Source organism: Euprymna scolopes, chromosome 7, assembly GCF_053919585.1.
Source record: "Euprymna scolopes isolate OS-2025 chromosome 7, ASM5391958v1, whole genome shotgun sequence".
NCBI lineage: Eukaryota > Metazoa > Mollusca > Cephalopoda > Sepiida > Sepiolidae > Euprymna > Euprymna scolopes.
Window position 1 is genome coordinate 92,262,712 of NC_136488.1, and position 10,103 is coordinate 92,272,814.

A 10,103-nucleotide genomic window follows, 5' to 3' on the forward strand; every position below is an offset into this window, starting at 1 on the left:
TTTCAACTTGGTTTCTGGAAAGTCGTGAATTTGACATTCGTCCAACAAGAATTTTGAAAGGAATTACAGTAAAAGCCGCCCACTTATCCAGCAAGTATTAATCTGTTAGGTTTATCTTAAAATAAAATGATATAACTAAATATGTCAGATGTTATGAAACTATATAGTTACTTATGTCTGATGAGTATATTTTAAAATATAATTATATAGTTAATCATGTGTGGTGGGTTTATTTTGAAATTAAATTATATAGTTAGTTATGTCTGATGCGGTTATGGTGAATAAAATTATATTAGTTATTTATGACTGGTTCATTTATAATGAAATAAAATTATATAGTTGCTTATGACTGATGGATTTATGTTGAAATAAAATTATATAGTTGCTTATGACTGATAGATTTATGATGAAATAAAATTATATAGTTACTTGTGTCTGACGGGTTTATGTTGAAATAAAATTACATAGTTACTTTATGTTTTTGTTGTTTTCTTTTTTTTTGTTGTTATTTGAAAGTTTATTTTAATAATGATGTGTTTCTTATTGCCTACGATTTTTCGAGTTAACTTAAACGATCTGTTGCACGTGTTCGTGTACGTAGCACGCCTTCTTCCAACTCAGATCTCCGTATCATCTTCAACTCTTTTTATGCACCTAGTATAGTGATGTGGACCCAAGGTTTGGACCACGGAAGAAAAACACAAACTTGTTTGTAAGAAAATATATTAACCGAAAAGGTTGCAAAGATAGTATAAAGGGTAAGCGGAGCTTACTATCTAGTGGTATCCATTAGGGGTAGTCGTACATGCTGCGTATTACTAATACTTCTGCTGATTCTACGGTATTGCGATACTGCTTCCTGAGAGGGTTATCTCACATCGTAATATAGTACTGGAAGAATCCATGATTCAGGTAAGTTTCGGTCTCACAACACTCCTCTTTCAAGAGCTTTTTTTCTGAAACACATAAAGGAAAACTAAAACTGTTAATATATCTTCTGCTTGGGATTTATGTCGAGTGGTTAGGTGGATTTTCTTTTTCTTCTTGGGCGTCGCATTTCCGGAGAGACTTGGGGCGTTTCGAGATCGAAGTGATCGAATATTACGTCGATGGGCTCTTCGAACGTATTTTATAGTGATTCCTCCAATTCATTCAAACAGCATTTCCTGAGCTGGTTCATATGACGTTTGTTGGTGTTTTTTCGGTCCCTTTACGATATAGACCAGTTCGCCAATTCTTTGTTTGATGCCTACTTACCAGAATGTAATGTTGTTCTTGTAGGTCTTGAAAAGGATTTTATCGCCAGGACAGAAATAATTCTTATGGGGCGAGACACTCTTCTTGAACCTCGCTTGTCGTGGAATGAATTTATCCTTAATGACAGCTGGGAGTTTTTTGACTGTGTTCGCGATCATGTTTTTGATTTTGCAACTTGTCCTTAGTGTAGAAAGAATGGAGTCGTGATAAGTTGTCCGCATGACAAATATTTTTAGATGTAAGGAACTCAATCTTGAAGTTGTAGTTTAAGAGAACCGTTCCCCAATAAATCAATCTATTTGCAGTATAAACTGGCACACTTTTCTTAGATCCAAAGATTGTTATTAGGGGTTTATGGTCTGTTTGTAGTATGAACCATCTTCTATGTAAGTATATGTGGAACTTCATAGCAGCGAATATTATTCCTAGGGCATCTTTCTCGATTAGAGAATATTGCTTCTCAGTTGGTAGTACGGATCTAGAAGCGTGTGCTACAGCTTTTCGCGAACCATCTGACAATTTATGGAGAATGCAAGCAATGATGCCGTATACGGTTGCATCACTTGCGACTATGATGTCGAGACTAGGGTCGTAGTGGGTAAAGGAGAGAGATCTGAAGTAAGCGTTTTGGTAAAAGTAAGCCAGGCCGATGAAAGCTTTGTAAGTCTTGAACGTTAACTGAAACCGGCATGTTTCTGATCGCGTTGGCTCTTTTTAGATCCGGTCGGCAGCCGTCTTCTGCCGTATTTTTAATGGTCACTACTATATCATCCAAATGTGCTGTTGCGTAGTCAAGGTCGCCCAGCATGGTATCCATAAACTGCTGGAAAACTTTAAGTGCCACATTGGCCCCAAAAGCTAGTCTGTTGTATTTGTACATCCCTCTATGAGTGTTCCTTCATCCATCTCTATCTGAAGGGTCAGTTTTGGAGAAGATTTTTCCACCATTTAGTATGTGTAAAATTTCTTCAGGGCTTGGAAGAGGATATTGATGATCCTGCAAAGCATCGTTTAACCCTGTCAAAAATCTCCGCACATTCGTATTTGGTTGGACTTCTTTTTTACCTGAACTGAATGTGCTGCCCATTCGCTAAAATCTGATTTTGACAGAATACCTGCTTGTTCAAGTCTACCCAATTCTTCGTTGATTTGTTCTAGAGCAGCGAAAGGTACATTCCGTTTCCTCTTGAATACAGGTTGTGCACCATTCTTCACCTTGAACTTAGCTTTTAATTTGGTACATTTCTCAAAATCAAAATCAAAAACCCGGGTAAATCGTTGATGAATTCCTTTTTGAGGTTTACCGAATTGGACACTACTTCGTATTTTGCGACAAAAGGGCAATCCCATAGATTGAAGCTTTTTATCTAAACAGAATATGAAAAGATTTTAGTACATAAGCTTTCAGCTTTTTGTTACCGTAATGGTTACCTGACCTAAGATGTTAACAATCTCGTCAGTTATGGATTTTGCTGTTATCCGTTTTTAAAAGAGTCGGTTTATTTAATTGTCGACAAGTACGCCAGTTGATAATTAAAAGATCAGAACTCGAGTCAAGCTAGAATTTTATGGAGTTATTGGAAATATCAGCAGTCACGTATTTTGTTAAATTCCTATCGACTATGTCGTCTGATTGAACTATCCTTATTTTACTTTTAGATTTTCGTCGTTAAATTATGGTCATTTTTATTGCAATTTTTGCAATATGTTTTCCTCTTGGCTGGACAGAATTTAGTCAAATGCCATTTACCATAATGGTAACATGGTCAGAGTGGTTTCTTTAACCTATTCGCGTTTTTTTTATTGCGGGATTTATAACACGAAATTTCCCTTTTATTTCTTTCAGAGGAATAGGCGGTTGAATTGCTTTTCATTTTTCTGATCTGCGCAACACCTGAATCTTCAATCGTTCTTGAATCACACTTGATCGAAATTACTCTTTGACAATCATCTGCCAATTTTTGGAAAGTTAATCCTTGTTCGTTTTCAAGCTACATCAGTACCCGTCGTCTGATTTCGGCGTCTTCTGTTGATACTAGACCTTGTGCAAATATTAAGCACTTAAAATCATCGGCAATCAGCTCGGCTAGTTTGAAATCATTACAGGGCTTGTTCACCGATGCTGCAAACGTTAGAAAATCTTGCTTGTTGTCATTGACTATGTTCATGCATTTCTAACGTTTATAGAACAAGCTTGTGTTCGGCCCGAATAGTTCTGATCGGAGATTAATAGTTTCTGAAAAATCCAAGTCTGTGTTTCTTGGGGGGGGGGGATAATATGAAGTCCACGAACCTATTATGTTCAGTCGTTCCCAGTTTTCTTAATAGTAAACGTACTTTTTTTTTTCACTGGACTATTTTTCACAATCTACGTTATAGTGCCTGTAAAAGGCCTCGAATGTTTTGTCGTTCTTTGGTACGCATTCAAATGTTTCAGTCGAGTTGTATATTGTACTCTGAGGAAAAATCGTGTCTTTTCACAGTTTTTAGGGCCGTTTAATAAATTTACAAGTAATTCTTCAAGTTTCTTTTTTTTTTTTGCTGTAGTTCAGTTTTCTAAAGTGTAAGTTGTCGAACTTCTATTTGTTGTTCATGTAACTCTATAAACAATTGTTGATGTCTTTCCTTTGATTTCTATTGGTACAGCTGCTGCGTTTCCTCCAATTTTGGTGCTGATCCATGTGGACTTTTAGCATTTTGACTATCATTTTTTGGAAAATCTTTTATATTTAGATAAGAAACAAATTGGTAGCGGCTTAATGATATGTAGAATAAAAGGATGAACAAGACACACACAACAACAAAAGTGACAGCAATTACTGTTGCTTTCAAGACCCGTTTACAAGAGAGAAAGTACACAAGAAAATTTAGACAGACAATTAATTAAACTGAACTATTTACTAGCTTAGCTATTTTTAGAAATGCTGTTCCGTTGGCTTTATTGTTATCGTTTGAAGTTTCTCCACACTTATATATATATATATATATATATATATATATATATATATATATATATATATATATATATAATAAAATACGCATAAAGTGCGCTTGAAACCAAATAACAACGTAATATTAGGAAAATAAACAAACACTTTACTTGTTTGAAATTTATCACAAATATATTTCGGAGATAGACTCCATCTTCAATGTGTTGTTTTGTTGCTTTTTCTTTTTCTTCTTCCTTGCCATGTTCTAAATTTGGAACAAGAAGTGTGTTTGTATAGAGCCGCGTGTTGTATCTGGCGGTTGTATTTTGAAATGTTTGAACTGTGCGTAGGTAACGCGAGAATAACGTCAGGAATTAGAGTTCAACAGAAACGTTGTTTTAATTTGAATAAAATAAAATACGCATCAAGTGCGCTTGAAACCAAATTACAACGTAATATTAGGAATATATATATATATATATATATATATATATATATATATTGTTAGCTAAAAATATTTTAGCCAGGAATAAAAAAGAAAACTATTTTTTCATGTGGGCCCAACAGTTTTTTTTTTCTCTTTTGCTAAAGTGTTTGCAAGTAAACAGAGTTTTTTTGCTCTAGAAGAATGGGCGGGTAAAAAAGAAAATTTCCCTTCGGACAGAATATTTAGCATTTCTTAATGTTTATGATTTCTTTTTTCTTTTGTGTGAGAACTTGCGTTTAAAAAAAAAGAAAGAAAAGTACTCACCTCGGTAAATTTGAGGGGAGGAATATTTATAAGCGAAATTTTGTTAAAATTCAACTTGTCTCTTAAGTTGAAGGGTTTATTTTGTGAACAATCGTTCTATCCTTTGGTTGACTGCTTTTTTTTTGTTTTTTTTTTGTTCTGTCTTTTTTTTGGGGGGGGGGGTTTTGACAGACTTTAAATAATTGTAAATATTCTGTAGTTGTCGAATCGCTAGTTCCGTCACTTATTTTGGTAACCGGCATATATAATCGTTGATGCAGTAATGCCAGCTTAATTTCTCGTTCAACACTGCTGTGTAATTAAACGAGTTCTTTGTCGTTACTGATGTGGCTAGGACGAAATTCTCAATGAATTTCTCGAATTTTTCTGTCGCTATTGATGTGGGATTAATCAGGCACTGGGGTTTCAGCATGAGTTACGATACGCTCCCTGAAAGTGTTATCTCACATCGTATGTAGGACTGGAAGAGTCCATGATGCGGGTAAGTTTCGCTCTCACCATATATAGTCTCATTTGCATAAGAACGACGAGAATTTGCATTACTAACGCGTGACCCTCAGGCCCAAAAAAAGAAACAGCTGTGTGTCTCCATTTTAGACTTTTTAAGCGACCGAACCCTACGAAGCACGTGCACTCGCTAATCAGGTAAGTTACGATTTTCCCTACTATGTAGAAATAAAATTACATAGTTCCTTATGTCTGATGGGTTTATGTTAAAGTAAAATTGTCTGGTTACTTATGTCTAATGATTTTATATTAAAAGAAAGTTATACAGCAACTTATGTCTGTCAGTCTTCTAAACGAATAAAATATAAAATTATATAGATACTTATGTCTAATAGGTTTATGTTACAAAAAAATCATATAGTTACTTATGTTTGATTTATTTCTGTTGAAATAAAATTATGTAGCTACTTATGTCTGATTTATTTTTTTACATAGGCGTCACCACTTATCAAGGCACAGAGGCCACTCGAGGATAAGAGTTAAAGAGTGTACAGTAGTCAATTGTACAATATAGTAATCGTTAGTAATGGAAATTCGGTAAATGTTTTAACTTAAGTGGAACGGCTCATCAAGAACTTGTTTACGTTGAAGACCATATTGTAATCAGCTGGAAAGCAGACAAACGGATGAAAGTTCCACAGGCGTGCATTTCTAAGAAAAAAACTTTGTTTATGGAATCTACGTTTAGGTTTAGGCACAGATAAAGAGTGGGGGAAATTATTGATAGTGTTTTCAGCTAGACTAGTGTTTCTTGTGAAAGTTTGGCGAGGGTGGACCGTAGATTGGAGCTCAGACGATATAATAATAATAAGAAGAAGAAGAAGAAGAAGGAGGAGGAAGAGAAGAAGAAGAAGAAGAAGAAGAAATAAACAAAAATATATCGATTATAATCAACGAGGAACATTTAAAAAAAAACGTGTAAAAATAAGAAGAGAAAAACTCCGACTTCAGAGTAATTGCAATTTAAAAAAAAAAATAAACAACGGAATAAGAAAATAAAAAAGAAATGTGTATAGGTAAAATCTTGACGCGAACTGTTAGAATCTAAATGTAAAGGTAAACGCCCTTACATTCTTTCTCTCTTAGTATTCGCTGACAATATAATGCCAAAGGTAAAACTATATTTAACACGTTTGTTGTTCACTGGCATCGCCCTGGCGTTATCGGTGTTGATCTTCTTGTCTGTGTCATTGTTATTATTTGCGAAGCATTCATTTTATGCACCATTCCCATCATTATCCAATAGTTGATATACCTTTATTTATTTAGTAATAACATTCCGATAGCAAGCGTCTAAAGGCCACTTATATCATTTAAAGGCCGCTTATATCATTTAAAATGAGGCTTATTACATAATCAGTGAATGGTGGCGGTGGCGGTGGCGAAGTAAATAACTTCACAGACTGACTACTTTGCGTCCCATATTCGAACCCTGGCGTATACATAGCGGGGCTTCCAGTACTGATGTTGTTAACCTTCACGTTGCCTCTCTTGTGAGTGTACCATTACAGGGTTTCTTTTTTTGGTAAATTCTATGTGATTATTAAAATTTTTGTTAACCGCATAAAAGAGCCTATTATCGAAGCGTAAACGGGCTACTGTGATAGGAGTCAAATTTAGAGCAGGCAACCTGCGTTTAGAGCTGAGCAGAAAGATACGTGTTCACGTTATAATTAAATTTCTAGATTTGTATTATTTGGATTATTCGAATTACTGTTCTCATCTTGAGTGTTATTTATGCAACGTTTCGCCCGATGAAACCCCCGATCATTTTCAAGTATATCTTGTCAAACTCTGGAATTTTTTCCGTAGAACTCGAAATTTCGAACAGAGTGGTAATTATCGGTAGTGTCAATGTTGATAGTTGGAGTCGGGATCGCAAGAACGCTAGGATTCAAAGTCAGCGACGGTTTCTTTTATCTCCGAAGAATTAACAGAGAGTTTAAATATAATAAATATAATTTATAAAACCATAGATCGACCACAGTCGATTATAAACAGAAAAATCAATTTTCATATGCTACGATGCCGAGATGTAGGGGAGGGCGATATTCCTTTTCCTAGCTTACTTTATTTAAATTGTCCTTGATCCCCAACTCATAAGAAGTGTTTTGCAAGTAGGAATCAAGTATCATTTTATGGGTGCAGTATGCTATCGCTCCGTCAGCCATAACTGGGTAGGAGTTTAAGTAATTCATAATTGTACGATTAGTATCGCCCGCACTGAGGATTAGATTTTCAACCTTCAAAAGAGTGTCACTTAGAACTAATATTTTCACTTAGTACTTTATCCATTACGCCGCGGGTCCTTGCAGATATTACATTGAAGGAAACGTTGTAATTACTAATCCTCATCTCCAAAATTCAAAAAGAAAATTTTTACAAATGCAACTTTTTTACAGGGGCAAAAAGGGGATTCCAAAGCATTTCTATCAAGTATGAAGCAAGAAGCTATTAAAATAGAAAATCTTTAGAGACGTCTAGTGTGAAGCGGTGAGATTTTGCCGCTTGTCGGATGGGTTGGTGGTATTTACATTAAAGCAATACAAATGTAGTTGATAGGTACACATTCCGTAAAAACAAATGCTTGATGAGCCGCCCTCATAAATAATCAAATTCTGCCCAAACTTCACCACCATTATCAATCATCATAGTATTGTCTCACTGCCCACCTGACGTTCATTTAATCCTTATCCTCGTGTGGCCTTTGGACCTGAATAAATGGTGACACCCTAGTAAAAAAGTACTAGTAAAACAAGTATAGGAATGCCACACTGCGGCGGTCTTTTGCTTGCGGAGGTTCTTTTGGGGAGAACTGGTTTGGTTGTTTTGCTTTACGGCATATCAATCTTTTTTTGATTTTTTTAATGCACCAGTCATTTTTTTTTAAAGTTTTTATGCTTCAATTCTTTGCATCTTCAAATATTTAGTCATGGTGTTTTGTTAGGCTGTTTTGTTTTACGGCATATCAACTCTTTTCGGTTTCAATAATTTTTCTAAAAGGTTTGATGCTTCCAGCTCTATATATTTTTAAATATTTATTCATGGTTAATTTATTAATTGCGGACTATTATCCTCATCTTTCTTAGATGTTGTTTCACGACGTTTCGGCCAACTATTCCTCTGGCCTTCGTCAGGTGGTAACCATGACGGGATAGGAAATCCGAATCTCCTAATTACATTCTCTACAATTACTGCCATCCATAGTTGTCGTCTCACCATGTTTTGGCCACGTAAGCCTTTGGCTTGCTTTGGGTAGGATTGAAACCGGTATCTTCAGATAATTCTCACTTGGAACCGTAGAGATTCAACGTCTCTATCCACTGTGCCACGTACCCCGAAATAATGAATTCCAACTAAATAATATATATTTATTCATGGTGTTTGCTTTGGTTTGGTTGCTTTGTTTTACGGCATATCAACACTTTTCGGTTTCAGTCATTTTGGAAAAAGGTTTTATACTTCCAGTCCTATATATCTTCAAATATTTGTTTATGTTATATTGTTTGGTTGCTTTGTAGATAGAAACTTGTTTTTGTTTTGAATTTGCAGAACATGATTGAGTTCTGCAAAGGGAAAGAGAATGTTTGGTGCATTTTATGTCAGCCAGATTCTTCAGACTGTCTGAAATGGTAGCACTTGAGTGGATTTTATTCGTGGCCGGATAATTAAATGATCATTTTTTTTATTCAATTTTCATCCCAAACAAAGTACAGTGCCACTTTGAAGTAGGAGGATACTATGGGGGACATAATTTGCGCGGGTATTATGAAGGGAGATGAGTAGAAAGATGTTTGTTCACATTACACTTGAACTTCTGCATATCAGTACAGTTGGGAAAGCAGTATCCCGGAAAGGGGTTCCAAAGACTTTCAGTTCTGGGGAAGAAACTATTGGAGTAAAAGGCTTTCTTACACCTAGGCATCTCTACTGTAAAGTTGCTTGTCGGGTTAATCGGGGGTAGTCACGTCGAGGAGGTACAAGTGCTTGTAGTTCGTCAGAACATTCACCATTAAAGTATTTGGAGAACAGGCAGAGGGATGCAACATTTCATCGATGGGACAGAGGATGAAGCCTAGATGACAGTTCAGGACGTATCAGGTTGGCGACTCTCTTTTGAATCCTGTCCAGGAGTGAGAGACAAGCAGTAGATGCACCAGCCCAAATGTGATAACAGTACTCCATACATGGGTGAATGGTGGCCTTATAGAGGTACAGGATACTTTCAGGCGTAAGTAATTTTCTAGCACGGTAGAAAGAGCCCACCTTCTTTGCAGCGGCCTTGGCAATGCTCTCATTGTATATATTCCAGTTCATGTTCCCTGTAAACGTTAGGCCGAGGAGTTTAAAAGAAGTACTTTCAGGCAATGTGTTCTTGGCTATTGCTATTGGTCGTAGAAAAGGTTTCTTGTAATTATTGAAGGAAACATGCTTACTCTTGGCAGCATTGAATTTGACCAGCCATTTTTGTCCCCATTCCACTACAGATTGGAGGTCATCCTCTAGTGTTTCTGCCATTTCCTTAGATATGTGTTCATTTGTTTTCCCTTCATGCCTGTTATAGAGAGTAGTGTCATCGGCAAATATACCTATCTCCGAAACAATTTTATCAGAGAGGTCATTTATGAATATCAGGAATAATAAAGGTCCAAGAATAG